The sequence below is a fragment of the Crocuta crocuta genome, unplaced genomic scaffold, assembly GCF_008692635.1.
Source record: "Crocuta crocuta isolate KB4526 unplaced genomic scaffold, BGI_CrCroc_1.0 scaffold53, whole genome shotgun sequence".
Lineage (NCBI taxonomy): Eukaryota > Metazoa > Chordata > Mammalia > Carnivora > Hyaenidae > Crocuta > Crocuta crocuta.
Window position 1 is genome coordinate 3,010,102 of NW_027529432.1, and position 19,760 is coordinate 3,029,861.

A 19,760-nucleotide genomic window follows, 5' to 3' on the forward strand; every position below is an offset into this window, starting at 1 on the left:
AAATATTTTCACTAACGGATATAATTTAATTTCATGACTATCATACTTCTCTTTTCGGTGAATATTTGGGTTGTTTCTTGTTTGTTAACCGGAGCAGTAATGCTGTAAATATTTTCCTCCAGGACTCCTAGTGATCCTTGCAAAAGTTTCTTTTGTTTGTCTTTATATGTAGGGCTGGAATTGCTATTTGCAGGGTATGTATACATCTGAAACGTCTTTAGATAATGCTAAATTGTGTTCTATTCACGCCCCACCTCCCTCACTCTTCATGTCCTTTGCGTTTCAGCATTTACTTCGCTGGCCTAACCTTTCTTTTTTCCTTTGTCCTTCTTTAGGGTAATCAGAAGCCACGTTAGTTTAGTTTGCTTTGGCCAGCGCCCTAGCACAACACCAAACTCAAGTGTGAGTATAGTGTGTAATGGTCCTTAGCAGGCCTCTTTCTAGGCAGGGCCATCTGTAGCTGAAGTTTTCTTTCTTTCTTTTTTTTTTAATTAAAAAAAATTTTTTTAATGTTTTTTATTTATTTCTGAGAGAGACAGCATGAGCAGGGGAGGGTCAGAGAGAGAGGAAGACACGGGATCTGAAACAGGCTCCAGCTCTGAGCTAGCTGTCAGCACAGAGCCCAACGTGGGGCTCAAACCCACAGGCCATGAGAGCATGACCTGAGCTGAAGTCGGATGCTTAACCGACTGAGCCACCCAGGCGCCCCTGTAGCTGAAGTTTTCTAATCTACCTCTTTCAGTCGTGAGAGTGCTGTGCCCCTTCCTACATTGGTCCAGTATTAGTAATACCTGCTTGCCTATTCTTCCTTCACATCTATCACTATGTTTGACAGGTGACATTTGGACAACTGCCTTCTCTAGCTTGTTAGATTGAAAAGGCATTGAGCCAACTGGGAAGAAGCTGCCATGCAACAGAGGGAGATAAATAAAATCACTAATTGCTGTCGATTCTTCTTCTGCGCCTATTGGTCACTGAGAAGTCCGTGTAATAAATTATTAGCCCAAGAAACTGCCCACCATCCAGAGTCAATTGGTAATTATTATGCCAACTTGGTGTGAGAAGCTTGGTTGGCTTGTTTGCCCCTGCTGAGAGCATGCAGTTATGTCATGTCTGCTAACCAGTCTTTGAGATTGTCAGCTGCCCTGCTCTGACTTTGTTTTTCACTATCACCCTTGTGCTTCCCAGCTCGTTGTGGAACACTTGTGCTCTTTGGAGCATGCTGTTTTATCTGCAGGATGGAAAATAACACCCTGTGGGGAGAAAGTGTCCTGCTATTGGCTCTTTCAATTACTAGAGTCATCTGGTTAATTTGAGGTCTCCTTGTTTACTTGTTCTTGTTGTTTAGAATATATTGGCAATGTGCACCCTGTGTACAGCACTCTATAGATAGTCTAGGATTAACGTTCTTGTCTCATGTAACTCAAATGAGAAACAAGCATGTAAAACATGTGCACTTAAGAAATGTGAACATGATTGTGGATCTAAGGCTATATATATGTGTGTGTGTATATATATATACATATACTATATATGTGTGTGTGTACATACACACATATATATACTGTGGGACTCAATCTTGTGAAAATGTGTTCCTCTACCTAGTACAGAGAAGAGAGGGTTGAAAGTTGTGTGTTAGGAAGGTCACTTTCCATTTCTTGATCCCAATAGAAATATAATTTGCTTTTGGGGGGAAAAAAGCCCTTTCCCTTTATTAGATATGTAAATAAAGATGAAGATTGTACTAGTTGTTTCTCAAGTGTGTACTCTGCTCTTATTTAACATCTACTAAATTCCTTCAGAATCCATAGTCTTTTTTAAAAAAGATTTTATGGTTGAAGAGAGTATAGTTGGCTTTAAAATAACTATATTGGGGGCACCTGGGTGGCTCAGTCAGTTGCATGTCGAACTCTGGATTTTGGCTCAGGTTGTGCTCCCAAGGTCGTAGAATCAGGCTCTGAGCTGCTTGGGATTCTCTCTCCCTCCCTCTACCCTGTGTGTATTTTTTTTTTTTCCTCTCTCAAAAAAATTGTTTTATTCATTGACTTTTAAAAAAAAGTGTTTTCTCTTAATGTTTATTTCTGAGAGAGTGCGAGCAGGGGAGGGGCAGAGAGAGAGGAAGGCAGAGGATCTGAGGCCAGCATTGTGCTGACAGCAACAAGCCTGATGCAAGACTTGAACTCACGAATTACAAGATCATGACGCTGGATGCTCAACAACCAACTGAGGCTACCCAGACGCCCCTACTTTTTTTTCTTTATTAAAATTTTTTTTTATGTTAAAAAAATTTTTTTTTACATTTATTTATTTTTGAGAGACAGGGTGAGACAGAGCTCGAGCAGAAGAGGGGCAGAGAGAAGGAGACACAGAATCTGAAGCAGGCTCCAGACTCTGGGCTCTGAGCAAGTGTTCAGCACAGAGCCTGATGTGGGGCTCGAATCCATGAACCGAACCATGAGATCATGACCTGCGTGAAGTCAGACACTTAACCGACTGAGCCACCCAGGTGCCTCTGTTTATTTGTTTTTGAAAGAGAGAGCACAAGCAGGGGAGGAGCAGAGAGAGAAGGAGACACAGAATCTGAAGCAGGCTCCAAGTTCTGAGCTGTCAGCACAGAGCCCAACACAGGGCTCGAACTCACGAATTGCTAGATTAAGACCTGAGCTGAAGTCGGGCGCTTAACTGACTGAGCCACCTAGGTGCCCCATTTTTTTTTTTTTTTTTTAAGTAAGCTCCAAATTGTGCATGGAACCCAGCTTGGAGCTTGAAATCATGGCCTCAAGATCAAAACCTGAGCTGAGATCAAGAATCAGAAGCTTAACCGACTAAGCCACTCAGGTGCCCTTATTCATTGACATTTTTATCAATATTTTTTATTTTTTAATTTTTTTATTATTATTTTTTAAATGTTTTATTTATTTCTAGGAGAGAGAGAGAGAGACAGCGTGAGCAGGGGAGGGTCAGAGGGACAGGGAGTCACAGACTGAAACAGGCTCCAGGCTCTGAGCTGGCAGTCAGCACAGAGCCCGACGCGGGGCTCGAACCCACGAACCGCGAGATCATGACCTAAGCGAAAGTCGGACGCTTAACCGACTAAGCCACCCAGGCACCCCAATATTTTTTAAATTAAAAGATTAATACCTGTCCACAATGAGATGTTCAAGCAGTACAGAAAGATGGAAATTATGAAGGAAAAAGCTCTAGTCTTGTCTCTCTTTTTGCTTTCCACAGGTAATCCCTAGGAAATACAGTTGGCTTTTAAGATTCTGTTACAAGCACAGGTAGATCTATGATGGTTCCTTTATAAAATTCACAGCTTTAGAAGCTGGCATTGTTTTCCCTCTCTACTAAGTAGTGCTTCCTCTACTATGGCTCATGTTTTGGCTAGTGGTGTGGTAACATTGTAGGCACCAAGTGGCATGTTGCTTGATATTAAGGGAAGAGTTTTATTATTTTTTAATCTTTTTTTAAATGTTTATTTTTGAGAGAGAGCGAGTACACGTGTGAGAGCGGTGAAGGGGCAGAGAGCAAGCAGGAGAGAGAGATTCCCAATCAATCTGTGCATTGTCAGCACAGAGCCTGATGTTGGGCTCAAACTCACAAACTGTGAGGTCATGACCTGAGCTGAAATCAAGAGTCTGATGCTTACTTAACCAACTGAGCCACCCAGGTGCCCCAAGGGAAGAGTTTTTAGAGTCTCGTTGTTGATCTCTTCTCTTTGGTCCTTGTATGGTGTATGGTGAAGTTTCCCCCTGATGTTCTTCTTTTCTCTATTTGAGTTACTTCAGTAGGAGAGGCAGAAAAATCATTAAATTTCACAGGTGTACAAAATTTCCTCAGTGGCTTTTGTAAAACCAATCATTAGGAGATAAAATGTGCTCTGCTATATCACTCACAAACTATCACATTTGTCTTTGAGTACAAAGCACATTTGCATATCCTTATCTGTATGTGCACTTAGGGAAAGAGTTCAGGAGTTATGAGTCACATTTCTCCTTAGACCACTTTTTTTTTTTTTTAAGTGGGTACTGAAGTTAAGCTGTATTGGACAAAACTGTTAGAACCAAAGGAGGTGGCCATGGCTATGTTGGCATGACCAGAAGTGTTATTTTCATCAAGACACTTAGGGGCAGTTGCCCTTCTAACCACAAAAGCACTAGGCAAGCCAGGATATGGTACCCTTTTTTTAAAATGTGTGTGTGTGTGTGTATATANTTCCGTGTGGGGCTCGAACTCAGGAACCATGAGATCATGACCTGAGCTGAAGTCGGACGCTTAACCAAGGCACCCAGGCACCCCGATATGTTACTCTTGTATTTTTACTGTATGCCAAGGCAAACTCTTCCATACTTCATTTTTTTTATCCATTGACTGGGAACACTTTTACTTGCCATTCATTCTAAAATGTGGGTGAAATAAATACATAATAGGACGTATAGATCTGTAAGAGAAGGTACTTCTTAAATGATAGATATGAAGTAAATGAAATTGATCAAATAAGAGAGACCTGGTGAAATTTCTATTATTGCCTTAGCATTAAAAGTCTTAAAAGCATATTTGTATCTTAGAAGATTTGAGTTTCACATTGTGAGTGTTGTAATAGAATATCCTCTCTATCGTGGTAATGTTATCCATTGTCCCTGTGGAAGCTCAGATTCCTTGTCAGAAAGAGAATGACTTTCACAAGTCCATTTTATAAGTATTGATTTACAGATCTTTTGGGCACATTAGTGGTTATGTGATTTCTTTTTAAACTAGTTTTCCAATTTCTTAGCTGAGCCAGTAAGCTGTTACTGTTACTGTGAGTGTTTGCCTCAGTGTGCATGAGGGAGGTGCAAGTAAGAATACGGACTGTGTCTTTTCACTGCTTCAACCTAGGTGGCTTGTCTTGTTTCGGCCTGGACTTGAAAGTCCTCTGAAGTTTGGAGTTGGCTTGGCTTGCATCTGTGGTGTCACGTGCCGAGGGCACTGTAGACATCTCTAGCTGTGGGAATGCTCACAAGAGTTGGTCTTTTTCCATTGTGGATTCGGAGTGGTATTAGGGCTCTTGAGAAAAGAGAGTTTGAAGGTGCTTTTAGAATGTCTTTCAGAGGCCCCTTGGGCTGGATTGAGTGAGGTGGTTTGTTTCTAGATCAGCAAGCACTGATAGAATCCTCCCTTCCCTAGGCCTGGTTGGAAGAACAACCAGCGTAGCTTCTGATGGTTTTAGGGAATCACGATGTTTATGCCGAGGCACCAACTCTAGAGTATTTTCCTTTTTCTGCCATTCATAGGGCAGTCGTCTGGTTAGAAAGTTTGCTGGACCTGTGCTCTCTTTTTCCTTATTACAAACCAGAGAATAGCTGCAGTCATAGCTCAGGGAGCCAGTTAGGCTGAGCTACACCTGGCCTCTACCTTGGATAGAGAAGTAGAGTAGAAGAGCAATAGAGAAGGCCAGTAAATGATCAGACATTGCTACTTAGATTTTATATCTTCTCGAAAACAGTTTGTGAAAGCATTCCACTTGACATCCAATTAAATCTTAACATCATAAGCTGTTTTCTCTTTAAAACTGTGCTGTCCAAGACAGGAACCACTAGTTGTATGTGGCTATTATGTTAAAATTAATTAAAATTGAATAAAATTTAAAATTCTCTTTCTTAGTTTTATTAGCCACATTTCTTGTCACGCTAGTCACATGTGGTTAGTGGCTTCCATATTAGACAAGGCAGATAGAGAACATGTTCAGCACCATAGAAAGTTCTATTAGCTAATACTATTTGAAAGAGAAAATTGCCTGTGGTATTTCTAGTATTAATATCTATGGTTTCTCCTTATTTAATTAAACTGAATATATTTTTTTTTTAATTTCTAGGAGAGAGAGAGAGAGAGAGAGAGACAGCGTGAGCACGGGAGGGTCAGAGAGAGAGGGAGTCACAGACTGAAACAGGCTCCAGGCTCTGAGCTGGCAGTCAGCACAGAGCCCGACGCGGGGCTCAAACCCACGAACCACGAGATCATGACCTAAGTGAAAGTCGGACGCTTAACCAACTAAGCCACCCAGGCGCCCCTTAAACTGAATTTTTTTGTCCTCTTCCAAATTATTTTATTTTATTATTTTAATTTTATTTTTTTAAATTTTTAATTTTTTTTTTTTTTTATTTATTTCTAGGAGAGAGAGAGAGACAGCGTGAGCAGGGAAGGGTCAGAGAGAGAGGGAGTCACAGACTCTGAAACAGCCTCCGGGCTCTGAGCTGGCAGTCAGCACAGAGCCCTACGCGGGGCTCAAACCCACGAACCGTGAGATCATGACCCAAGCGAAAGTCGGACGCTTAACCAACTAAGCCACCCAGGCGCCCCGCTTCCAAATTGTTTTAATATGTCCCCTTTCTTCACTATTTCAAGGGCCTGTTAAGTTTTCTTCTGTTAGTTGTTCCCCTTTCAACGTTTTTACCTTTTAATCTGCTCACTTCTTCCTGTAGGGAATTTGCTCCCTGATGCCTGCCTGCCATTTGTTTCCCACAGTTTTAGGTCTTAGTCAGTACCTACTGAGAAAACTAACTGGAGACATTAATTTTGAAGACTTTGTTATTATTTTTTTATTTTAATTAAAAAAACTTATTTATTTTGAGAGAGGGAGAGAGAATGGGTGCATACATGGGGGAGGGAAAGAGAGAGAATCCCAAGTGCGCTCTGCGCTCTTCCCTATGAACTGTGAGATCATGACCTGAGCCAAAATCAAGAGTCAGACACTTAACCAGCTGAGTCACCCAGGTGCTCCTGGAATCATTAATTCCAAAATGACTTGTAGATGGTTGGATTATGTATGATATTATTCTTTGTTCTTATTTTTTTGTGATTTCTAAGCCTTATATAACAAACATGTTACCAAAAAGACCAGTGAATATTGTTTTATTTATTTATTTATTTATTTATTTATTTAAATGTTTTAGTTATTTCTGAGAGAGACAGAAAGAGACAGCGTGAGCANTCAACTCTACTCAATTGTATACCTTTAAAGAATGAATTTCATAAGTTTTATATTGTAATAAAGCTGTAAAAAAAAGTACAGCTTTATTTTTGAATGGATGAAGACATGGGGAACTAAAGTTTTACTTTACCCATCACCTTCCTTTCTTGGTTCTAGAGTTGCTTATTCCTTTTTACCGATAGCAAATGTAGTGAATGAAGAATGTTCTAGACACTATTTCTCTGATGGTGAGTGGATAATGAGGCATATCTGACAAAGTAGTATTGAAAATGGCGCATTTATTTATTTATTAAATATGTAGATTCTTTTAGATAGTAAAGTGTTTTAAGGATTTAATCAAGGTGAAAATCTCTGAGTTTAGTTGCAGCTTCACACATTTTCTGACCCTGAATACTGTTTTTCCTTTTTTCTTTTTGGGAGCAATGGTCTTTGCCATCTTCCATATAAACCCGCCCTTCATTCACCCTTTCAGCCTTCAGAGTACTTCTAGTTCTGTGAACATGACACTTAGGTAATATCCATAGAGTGCTTTGGCAAGAATTTTTAGAGCTGTGATGTGGATCTTGGAAGTTACACTGTAATTTACCTATTATGTATTTTTTAATGGCCTGATATAGATAAAGGTAGATATGAAGGGAATGATGTTTTAAAACTTGATTCCTACTAGAGGAATCTCTTTGTGGACTAACTCCTCCAAATGACAGCTTGCCTCTCAAAACCTTACTATGAGCAAGATTTCCCCCAGGTCATATTGTGGGTATAAGTGGCTTACGACCTGTCCCTGAGGAAATTTAGACTGCTTATTGTGCTTAGACATAAAAAGGTATTTTTTCTTTACAGTTATTCTCCAAAACATTTTGTGTGTGTGTCTGTCTTGAGTTTCCTTTTGTTCCTCTTCATAGGTGAGATAGAGATTCTTTGTAGCAGTTTCTTTCTTTCTTTCTTTCTTTCTTTCTTTCTTTCTTTCTTTCTTTCTTTCTTTCTTTCTCTTTCTTTCTTTCTTTCTTTCTTTCTTTCTTTCTTTCTTTCTTTCTTTCTTTCTTTCTCTCTCTCTCTCTCTCTTTCTCTCTTTCTTTCTTATACTATAGAAAACAAAAGGCTTAGGACATCAATTTGTCATTGCTCCCTCCTCACTGACCTTTTCCTGTCTCCTGTTTAAAAACACCAAATAGCTTCAAGGTTTACAGAGCTGCTTTATCCTTCCGTTTCTTTGTATTACCATACCTCTCAAACCACATTGCACTCTGCTGTTGTAATTCTACCCATCTTTTGCCACCCTAGTTTCCTCCTGGAATGTAACCACTAGTAGCAGTTCAGGGTGATGTTTCAAAGGAAAATCCGATTTTGTCACTTCCTTTTTCATAATCTTACCAATTCACTCTTTTAGCAAATGCTTAAAGACCAGCTGGTGTGTGTCACAAACAGAATCTTTGATTTCATGAAGTTTATATTCTAGTGGGTGAATATTAGTGACACTATCAAGTAACTTTTCATCATACTTAGAATAAAACCCCTTTTCGTGCCATAGGAAAGACTTCAGGATGTAACCTCTTCCTGTGACTTTGACCTTCTCTCTGTCATTCTCCACCATGCTCACTTGGCTCCAGGCAAGTGGGGCCTTAGACAAGGTCATCTCTGCCTTTGGGCTTTTGCACTTACACCTGGGATGCCTTATCCCACATCATCATATGACTGGCTCTTTGGTATCATTCAGATCTCAGTTAATCCACCACCTTGGAAAGCTATCATAACCTGCCTAGGACATTCTGGGAGTTTATAAATCTTCACAACTAGTTACTATCATCTGAAATAACCTTGTTCATTTATTAGTTACTTTATAGGTGTTCAGTAAGTACGTTTGTCACATGAACAGCACCTTTTTATTCACAATGTTTGTGGAATGAAAATCTGTTGTACACACTTCTAAAAATTTTTTTTTTTTTTATGTTTTATTTATTTCTAGGAGAGAGAGAGAGACAGCGTGAGCAGGGGAGGGTCAGAGAGAGAGGGAGTGACAGACTCTGAAACAGGCTCCAGGCTCTGAGCTGGCAGTCAGCACAGAGCCCGACGCGGGGCTCGAACCCACGAACTGCGAGATCATGACCTAAGTGAAAGTCGGAAGCTTAACCGACTAAGCCACCCAGGCGCCCCTTTACACACTTCTTGCATTCAACAAATACTTATTGAATATTTCTACGTGCCAAGCACTGCTGTAGGTGCTGAGGAAGCGGCAACAAACAAATTGACAAAATTAATTCTCTCCCAGAGTATACATTGTGGTGGAGGGAGAAAGATAATAAACAAATATATTTATAATCAATAGGTAATGAGTGAGTACCACAATGAAAAATAAAGCATGGTGAGGGAATTGAGAATGTTGGCAGAAGGGCTCTTTCAGATAGGGTGGTCAGAGAAGGCCTCTGGTGAAGTGATGTTTCAGCTGATGCCCGAATGAAATAAACCTAACTAATTGAGCATTTACTATGTGTCACAATAACCATCAGAGGCAGGTACTGAGATCTCTTTCCCAGAAAGGAAAATCAAGGCCCAGTGAGGTGAAGGCATTTTGTAAGGCTTCACAGTTTAGAGGTAGGAGGAGCTGGGATTTGTCTCATGATTCATGATTATCTGACACCAGAACGATTTCTTTGTTTAAACTTGGTGTTCCCCAAGCCCTGGCTGGTTCTCATAGTTGACAAATAATATTTAATGTTTATACTTTGTCATATTAGAATTACAGAATACCGCTGTATTACCAAATTACAGATAGCACGAAATTTAACAGCAGAATGGCTATAAGTTCCAGTTTTGGAGCCATTTAGCCAGGATTTTAATCCCGATTCTGTCCTTTACCGTTTAGTGATTTGGGCAAATTATTTAACTAACCTCTCTAATGCTTTAATTTTCTCATTTGCAAAATGGGCCTAATAATTGTCCCTACCCCTCATTAATTATGAGGATTAAATGAGATTAATACAAGTAACTGCTTATGTAGCACATAGAAAACACAAAAAATAATAGCCGTTACTGCTATTACTATTGCTGTCTTTATTGCCAGTGCAGCTTTTCTGTCTCTCCCCAGTACCCCACCAAACACTGCTTTCTCTCTGGAGTCAGGGCAACTTTGTTGATACTGTGATTTCCTCAGTGGGACCATCATAAGGTGTTGGATTCACTTTAGACACAGATCCTGCCAAACCCCAAGCTTAATAGTCTAGAAAGTCAAAACAAAATGTTTTGGTTCTCTGAAGCAGTGGCTGGATCAGGATCCTGTTTCTACATCCTGCCGGCTTATATGAACGGAAGAGATGGTGCAGGCCCCGCCTGTAAACCACAACTTTGTTTTGAGCCAATTTGACTTGACAGCTTCCCTATTCTACCTGCTGACTTCTTTAACTTTGGTTTGGCAGCCAGAAGAGCAACTAAACCGGTTTACAGCTAGTCATTTATTACCAATAAAAGCTAAGTGACTCCTAAGAAAATGAGAATTTAAATGGGGTTGCTATTTTTTTCCTCTTGTCTCTTTAAGCTTTCCTTTTTATGTTTCAAACTATAGAAAAATTCTGTTCTACTTTTATAGGAGAAACCGGATAATACATTGAAGACCTGTCATGAAAAATTTGGGTGTGTGTGTGTGTGTGTGTGTGTGTGTGTTAATTCTCTCCTTTAATAAGCACCAAGACTCTACTGTCTCATTTTAGTTGGAAATCTACAAATATACTTACATGTTTCTGATTCTTCCTTAAGAATATGTAAAACACAGATTAACTTCTTTTCAAATGTGGATCATCATGATGAGTGGGATCCTCATGGTGAATAACAGGGCTTGAGATGGAGTGTAGACTGGTATGTGTTGCATATTTTTAAACTAATGTGTTCGCTTTTTTAGTTTTGTGTTTGTCTTATTTCTCCCCATTGCTATCAGTATGCCTTCTTTCTGCTTTACTGCTTTGACTAGACCATGGGCTAAAGAACCAGATAATCAAATATATAAGGAATGAATGGGCTCTGTATGTGAAGGTTAAGAGTAATGGACAGTATCCTCTGAATACATGGAATTCACAGCTGGAGTGTTTTAAGGGCTAGAAAGAAACATTTTACCTACTTCTTAGTCTGGGCTGTAGTGCAAGGTTGGGATTGCTGGTGAGTTAGGGTAGAGGGTTAATCTTCTAAAGTTTTAGGGAGTCAGAAACCCTGTTGAAGATGCAAGTCAAATTTTGCATTTGGTTGGAGAATTATGGATTAGTTAAGTAAAGCCCTGTCTCTATTGCTTGGTTAAATTTTTAAGTTTATTTATTTATTGAGAGAGAGAGAGAGAGAGAAGGCCCCTGTTCTTGAAGTGTAGAGTCTGACACAGGGCTGGAACTCATGAGCCATGAGATCATGGCCTGAGGCGAAATCAAGAGTTGGACGCTTAACTGAGTGAGCCACCCAGATGCCTCACAAGTAGGTTTTTGTTTGGCACTTTTAGCTCATATCCAGTGGAATGTGGCAGTGTAATGTATCTTAAGTCTGTTGTTTTATAAAATTGTCTCTTCAAAACTAAAGTCTGTAGAAAGTAGTCTACAGAATTTGTCGTCTCTGCCATGCACCATTTTTGCTGTGGATGAAAATGAATAAGCAACTCTGGAAACCAAGGTCCTTTGGGAACATAAAACTCTTGTAGCTATTAATGGATTTAATTGTATTTCCTCTCTGCCACCAAAATGTGCAATAAATTGTTTATGCCCTTGCCTTTAATGGGGAGAAGTGTTCATTAACTGTATGTAATATCATTATTGGTTTGTTTTTATTACTTGTAGATAATCCCCTCTGTCTTTCCTTTAAAAAAAATACTTAAAAAAAAAAACGATAGCTATAATAATATTATTAAACATTACCCATTAATCTTTTTGGAGAGCTTTTTCTCTCCATGGAGAAAAAGGAAAGTATCATTTCATTCATTGAGGGGATGAATTTGGGCTTGAAATGGGACCTGATCTCCTAAACTAAGATTTGTCATAGAATTAGTTTGGCATGCTTTGGACTTAGGCCAAGTGATATGTTTACTTAAGTTCAGGAAGGGCCTGGTTCTCAGGCAGCCTTACTGATGAATGAATGCCAGCCATGTCTCAGTTGGTGAGGCTTCATCTTATTTGAGTCTATTTAAGAGAATTTTTTTTTTTTTTTTTTTAATGACTGGAATGATAGCTCTCTTTGGATTTTGTTTTGTTTGATGCTCATTCAGGTATTTCCTCCTATTCTTATATCTGCAGGAAAGTCAGCAAATTGCTATAATCTCTAAAACCATATGCCAAAAATGTTTTGACTTTAGAATTTGGTTTCTTATTTGGCTTTACTTCATCATGTGGATTTGGATAAGTCTTTTTAACTCTTCTTCTACGTAATAGTCTTCTAGTCAACAAATAACTGTCAAGTATACATCATGTGTTTGTCACCATTTTAGACCTGAGGAGCTCACTTAATGAAAGAGACACAGTCTCAGCTCTTGTGGAGGTTACCTTCTAGGGGCAGATGGGCAACAGACCATAAGCAAATGAATGAGCAAATGATAGGGTATGTCAGGTGGGGGAAAGTAAGGTAGGAAAGGGGGATAAGTGGGGAAGAGAGAGTTAGTTTTAAATAAGGTGTTCTACAAGATCTCAGAGAAGGGGAACAGTCCTTGTGGAGCACACATTCAGGCAAGCCAGTAGAGGGGACAGCAAGTACTGGCAGGTTCCAGGAACATCCAGGAGGCCCGTGTGCTCGAGCCAAATGAATGAGGAATAATGGGAGAGAAAGTCACAGAAGCAAAGGGGACCCACATCTTAGACCATTGTAAGACATAGCTTTGACTTTGAGTGAGATGGGAAGACATTGGAGGTTTTGAGCCAGAGAAGAGGCATGATAATGACTTTCATATTAAAATACCCACTGGCCACTGTGTATAGAATATCCTATAAAGAAGGGTGGGATGGAAGCGGGGAGTCTAGGTAGGGGTATTGTGATGATGTCGTGGGAGCTAATATTGGCTTGGAACAGGTTGGTATAGATGGAGGAAAAGAGAATGCATCAGATTCTAGGTATATTTTCAGGCCGAAAGGATTTGCTTATGGGTTGGATTTGGGGTCTGATGGAACAAAAGGATTAAAAGATGACTTGAAAATTTTATTAGCTTTCTTGTGTTTTCTGTTTTTTACAAAAATTTTACTATTATTGTCAACACTTTATCTTAAGTGACATTATATAAGAATGAGGTCTGTATAACAACTTGTCAAGGGACTTTGTTTCTACTTTTGCCATTTGTAATTAATTGAGAATAAATTTCCTTGGGAATTTACTGGGTGATGGAACAGTCGATAGGCTAGCAACTGATTGTGTTAATAATCTAGATTAATTTTTTTTGGTGCTGAATACCATGATGAAGCTATTGGAGCAGCTGAGTCTCAACATCCCTGATTATTCTGCTGTCATATTTGCTTGGTCTGGTATCCCCTCTGTGATCCTTATTTATTTGATGGGTTTTAATGGGGGAGATCTGTTGCAAAAGCCATTAATACCTATAGCACATAGTCTTTGTCACTACCCCAGTGAAACTGAAAAGTCAAAAACATGCTTATTGTTTTTTGGGGTTTTTTTAATGAGTAATTTTCAACAGCAGACAGCCTGTCTGTGCTTCCTGGGAGCTGCTCTGTAAGGAGGAATCCTGCTGCAGAATGATCTAATTTGTATAATCTTGAAGGTGGAGCTATTTTTAAAAGAGAACAGGAAAATAATGGAGTCCTTTGCTTGGTTGTGAATGCTAAACTGGATCTTACTGATTTAAAAAAATCTTAGTTAGATCTTGTGGTTTGAACTCTTATTTCCCTTTTATTCTGTTTACCATGTCTAAATCAAATTTATGATAGATATATTTAGGTAATTGCTCTTGGAATGGCACTTGGGCACCTTTTTTTCTTTCTTTCTTTCTTTTTTTTTTTTTTTAAACATTTTAGGTAAGTACATTACTTAACTCGTGATTTGGATAATGTGAGTCACATACAAGAACAGATACTAAACTCAGGAATTAGAACTTTTTCTATCCTGAAATTAAATTCCCAGGTAATAAAGCTTACCAACATGCCTATAGTATCTTAACTGCATTATGAAGGAAAAATAAAGGCTCTATGTAATATAATATGTATTTCTGTATGTGACTTCTCAGAAGATATTTGTAAATGGCATAGCCCATCAGAAATCATAGCTGTCAGGGGCTTGCAGGCACACATAGATTTTCCTCTGTAAATATGACACCTGTAAATAGAGACTGATACAGTTGTATTGCGTGGGTGACTCAGATAATATGTGGCAATGCCATTAGTGATATTATTTTCTAGAATTCTGAATAAATCTTTATAAAGTTCTGCACAAAATACAGCTCTTCCTCTATATACATAGTAGAAATTTTTCTGGAACATTCCATGTATATTAAATGATGAAAAAGTTACTTAGATTTCTGTGCAAAATCTACTTAGATACAGACTTAGATAATTATAAGACAAAAAATAACTGATTTTTATTTACATATATATATCTGGTGGGACCAAAGACAAATTTATTATGAATCTAATGAAGCTTAAGCTTTAAGGCCTTTGATGGGCACAGGTTACCTCATCGCCCTATACCACATTAAAAAAAAAATACAACTTTTTATTGAACTATAATATATACTTAGAAAAGTACACGTAATAAGTACAGTTGATGAAGTTTTACAAACTGGATATGCCCACATAACTAGTACCCACATCAGGAAACAGAACATTGCCAACAACCCAAAACATTGCCTTGCCCACNATGACAAGTATCCTAACTTATAGCAGTGTAAGACAAGTTTTGCCGGCTTTGTGCTTCATATGTGCACACTCTTGTATCTGACTTTGTTCAACATGATGTTTGTGTGATTCATCCATATTGTTGCATGTAGTTGCAGTTTATGTATTCTTGTTGTGTAGTGTTCCCTGTGTGTTCCTTAGTGTTGCTGGGTTCCTAGTGTGATATATTCACAAGCTATTTAACCATTCTGTGGTAATGGTCATGGGAAATTTCCAGTTTGAGGTGATTATGTATGGATAGTGCTGCTGTGAACATGATTATACATGTTTATTGGTTGATACAAGCACTCTCATATATTTCATTTCCTGTGAGTGTGTAAGCAGGAGTGGAACTGCCAGATCATGGGCTATGTGTGTGCTCAGCTTTGCCGTATGAGAGTTCCAGTTGTACCACATCTCAACCAACAGGTGGTATTCTTTGTCTTTTTTGTTTTAGTCCTGGTTGGAGGTAAAATGGTTTCTCCAGTGTTTTTAATTTGTATTTTCCTCAAGATGTTGAATACTTTTTCATAAGCTTATTAGCCACCTGGATATTCTCTTATGAATTGTCTATTCAGGTTGTTTGCCCATTTTGCTATTGGGTTGTCTCTGTATCTTATTGACTTGCAGTTCTTTTTCTTTAAAATTTTTTTTTTAATGTTTTATTTGTTTTTGAGAGAGACAGAGTGTGAGCAGGGGAGAGAGAGAGGGAGACATAGAATCAGAAGCAGGCTCCAGGCTCTGAGCTGTCAGCACAGAGCCTGATGTGGGGCTTGAACTTACGACTTATGAGATCATGACCTGAGCCGAAGTCAGATGCTTAACCAACTGAGCCACCCAGGTGCCCCTGCAGTTCTTTTTTCTACAAGTATCTGCTTATACCCCCATGGATTGCCTTTTTACTTACTTATTTACTTAGTTAGTCTTTTCACTCTTTTACTGGTATCTTTTAATTTTTTTTCACTTCATTTTTTTTTTTTAATGTTTTATTTATTTCCAGGAGAGAGAGACAGCGTGAGCAGGGGAGGGTCAGAGAGAGAGGGAGTCACAGACTGAAACAGGCTCCAGGCTCTGAGCTGGCAGTCAGCACAGAGCCCGACGCGGGGCCCGAACCCACGAACCGCGAGATCATGACCTAAGCAAAAGTCGGACGCTTAACCGACTAAGCCACCCAGGCGCCCCTTTCACTTCATTTTTTTAAGTAGGTGCCACATCCAGAGTGAAACCCAATGTATGGCTTGAACTCAGGATCTTGAGATCAAGACCGGAGCTGAAATCAAGAGTCAGGTGCTTGACTGACTGAGCCACCCAGGCACCCCAATGGTGTCTTTTGAGGAACAGAAATTATTAATCTTAATTTAGTCCAATTTATCAATTTTCCCATTTGCATTTAGTGCCTTTTATGTCCTTTTTAAGAAATCTTAGCCTACTTTAGTATCATGAAGGTGCTCACTGATACTTTCTTCTAAAAGCTGTATTGTTTTACTTTTTACAGTTAGATTTATAGTCCATCTGGAAATGATATTTGTGTGTGGTGTAAGGGTTAAGATATATTTTCCTCCATATTCAGTTAACCGCATGACATTTATTTAAAAAAATTTTTTTTAAATGTTTGAGAGAGAGAGAGAGCGTGAGTGTAGGAGGGGCAGAGAGAGGACACACAGAATCCGAAGCAGCTCCAGACCCCGAGCTGTCAGCACAGAACCTGACGTGAGGCTTGAACTCAGCTGTGGTACCATGACCTGAGCTGAAATAGAACCCTCAACTGACTGAGCTACCCAGGCGCCCCTGCATCATTTATTTTTTTATGACTTTTTAAAAATGTTTATTTATTTTGAGAGAGAGAGAGATAAAAACTGAGCAGGGGAGGGGCAAAGAGAGAGGGGGAGATGGAGAATCCCAAGCAGGTTCTGCACTCAGTGCTGAGTCCAGTGCAGGGCTTGCACTCATGAACCATGAGATCATGACCTGCATTGAAATCAAGAGTTGCATGCTTAACTGAATGAGCCACCCAGGCACCCTGCCCCCTGCATCATTTATTTAAAAAGATTATCTTTATTCCACTGCTCTGCATTTGTGACCTTGGTTGTAAATCACATGACATTTTAATGTGGATCTATTTTATTTATTTATTTATTTATTTAAAAAAGTTTTTTTAATGTTTTTTATTTATTTCTCAGAGAGACAGTGTGAGCAGGGGAGGGTCAGAGATAGAAGGAGATACAGAATCTGAAGCAGGCTCTGGGCTCTGAGCTAGCTGTCAGCACAGAGCCGGACACTGGGCTCGAACCCACAAACCGTGAGATCATGACCTGAGCTGAAGTCGGATGCTTAACTGACTGAGCCACTCAGGCGCCCCCGGATCTATTTTAGACTTTCTATTTTGTACACTGGTGAGTTTGTCCATGCTTACACAATGTTCCATGTCTCTATTACTATATCTTTATAATAGTCCTGTTACCTGGTGGTATAAGTTTTCCAGTTGTGTGTTTGTTCATGATTTCCTTGACTAGTCTTTGCTCTTTTGCATTTCCTTAGGAATTTTAGAACTAGTTTTTCAATTTCCTTTGTTTTTGAGAATTGTATTAGGATTGCTTTGAATCTGTGGATTAATTTGGAGAGAATTGAAATCCTTAAAATATTGAGTCTTTCAATTAATGGATGTGATATGTCTCTCCATTTACTTAGATCTTCTTTAATTGATTTTGTATTTATTTGTATAGAAATATTGCACATCTTTCTTTAGATGTAGTCCTACATATTTGGCATTTTAAAATGCTAGACCTGATTTTGTAATCGTGAACTTGTATGTTTTTTCTTATATAGGACCCTCCAAATGGAATAAACTTTAGACCCTGTGAAACCTGGTTCTGCCCTTAGGTGGAATGCTTTCACTTACCTGCATGTTGGAAACATGTAGAAGGTAGTCATCTTAGTTGTACAAGACTAACAGGGATTATGGGTTGTAGGATGTCGGGCATTCTTGATTTTTCCACCATTGAATGTCAGTAAAGTTCTGAATCATTGTGACAATCCAGAAAGCACCTTGGAGGCATTACTACCATCATTACTGTATTAAGACTTACTTACTTAAAAAAATACTTTTTAAAAAATGTTTATTTACTTTTGAGAGAGATAGAGTGCAGTGGATGAGGGCAGGGAGAAAGGGAGATACAGAATCCGAAGTAGGCTCCAGGCTCTGAGCTGTCCGTACAGAGCCTGATATGGGGCTCAAACTTATAAACCATGAGATCATGACCTGCGCCTAAGTGAGACACTTAACCTATTATTGACCCACCCAGGCATCCCAAGACTCATTTTTTCAAGACATTTTGTGTTTATTACAGTTATCATTGTCCATAAATGTAACTGTGCTTGAATGTCCTCAAATGTGTTTGACTTTTTGTTTGTTTAGGAAGAGACGTAAGCGAAGAGTTTCTTTTCTTTTTTTTTAATATTTATTTGTTTTTGGGTGAGCACAAGTGGGGGAGGAGCAAAGTGGGGGAAAGAAGATCCAAAGTGGGCTCTATGCCGACAGGCTGTCAGCACAGAGGACGACGGCTCAAACTCAGGAACTCAGATCATGACCTGAGCCAAAGTCAGACACTTAACTGACTGAGCCACCCAGGTGCCCCAAGCCAATGGTTTCAAATGTTGCCGTCTATAATCTAGACTTTAAAAATCAGCAAATGATTCATCTTCACAAACTTCTGTTCACGTAAATATACTGCTAGAATGGATTGAACACCGGATTTGGAACCAGAAGGCTTAAGTCTTCCTTTAATGAAAACTCTGTGATTTGGGATTAAGTTACCTTTTAAGCTTCAATCTTCTCATTAGAATGGAAAGAAATAAAAATAACTGCCTAGCTGACTACTCAAAGTTGTTGGGAAAAACAGATGGGACAATTCATAGATGCTTTTTCGTAGGGTACAATAGAAATACCATTGATGTTGATTTGTGAGTTTGGGACAGTGAGCATAGTCACCAAGGTGCCTCTTAAATAGGTTGGATCTGCCCCCTTGGGGTTCTTCTAGCATAGTCACTATAGCAATACATTGTTGATGGAAAGTAGTGTCTGTTTTCTAAAAGCTTGTGTGTTTATAGGAAGGTAAAAAGAGCACTACTCTGTTGTGATTCCTGTATCTTAATTTTGGTTTTCAGAATGAAAGTAGGCAAACCACTTACTTTCCATTTCCTTCATTATCTTACTGCTTAGAAACACTTTGAAGATTATGGTAAAATCTAAGCAAGTTTTATGTTCCTCAGTGAAAGTTTCCATGTGAATATAAGTGATACATTATTATAATTAAATTCTTATTCATATTAATTCACTATATGGCTTTCTAGCCAGTGGATTGAGAAATGCCTGGCCTGCTACTGAAGAAAAAGGTGATAAGACCTTGGAATGTATTTGTGAGAGAGGAAGGATACTATCTCTGCAATTTTAGTATGGAATATACTTAATACTGAAACGATACTGAATTTCAGTATGTTTCCCCCATGGTTAGTATTCTCTCTAGACTGCAGCTTCTTGGTTTTTTTCTTTTTAATGTTTATTTATTTTTAAAGAGAGAGAGAGCGCGCGCGCAGGTGAGCGTGTGTGAGGCAGGGAGGGGCAGAGAGAGGGAGACACAGAATTCGAAGTAGGCTCCAGGCTCTGAGCANTTTTTTTTCTTTTTAATGTTTATTTATTTTTAAAGAGAGAGAGAGAGAGCGCGCGCGCAGGTGAGCGTGTGTGAGGCAGGGAGGGGCAGAGAGAGGGAGACACAGAATTCGAAGTAGGCTCCAGGCTCTGAGCACAGAGCCTCACTTGGGGCTCGAACCCACAAATCACTGAGATCATGATCTGTGGCAAAGCTGGACATTTACCAGACTGAGCCACCAAAGGTGCCCCTAGACTGCAGCTTCTTATACAATAGATGCTTCTTTTAGTTACATTTTGGTTTCATTTGACTGTC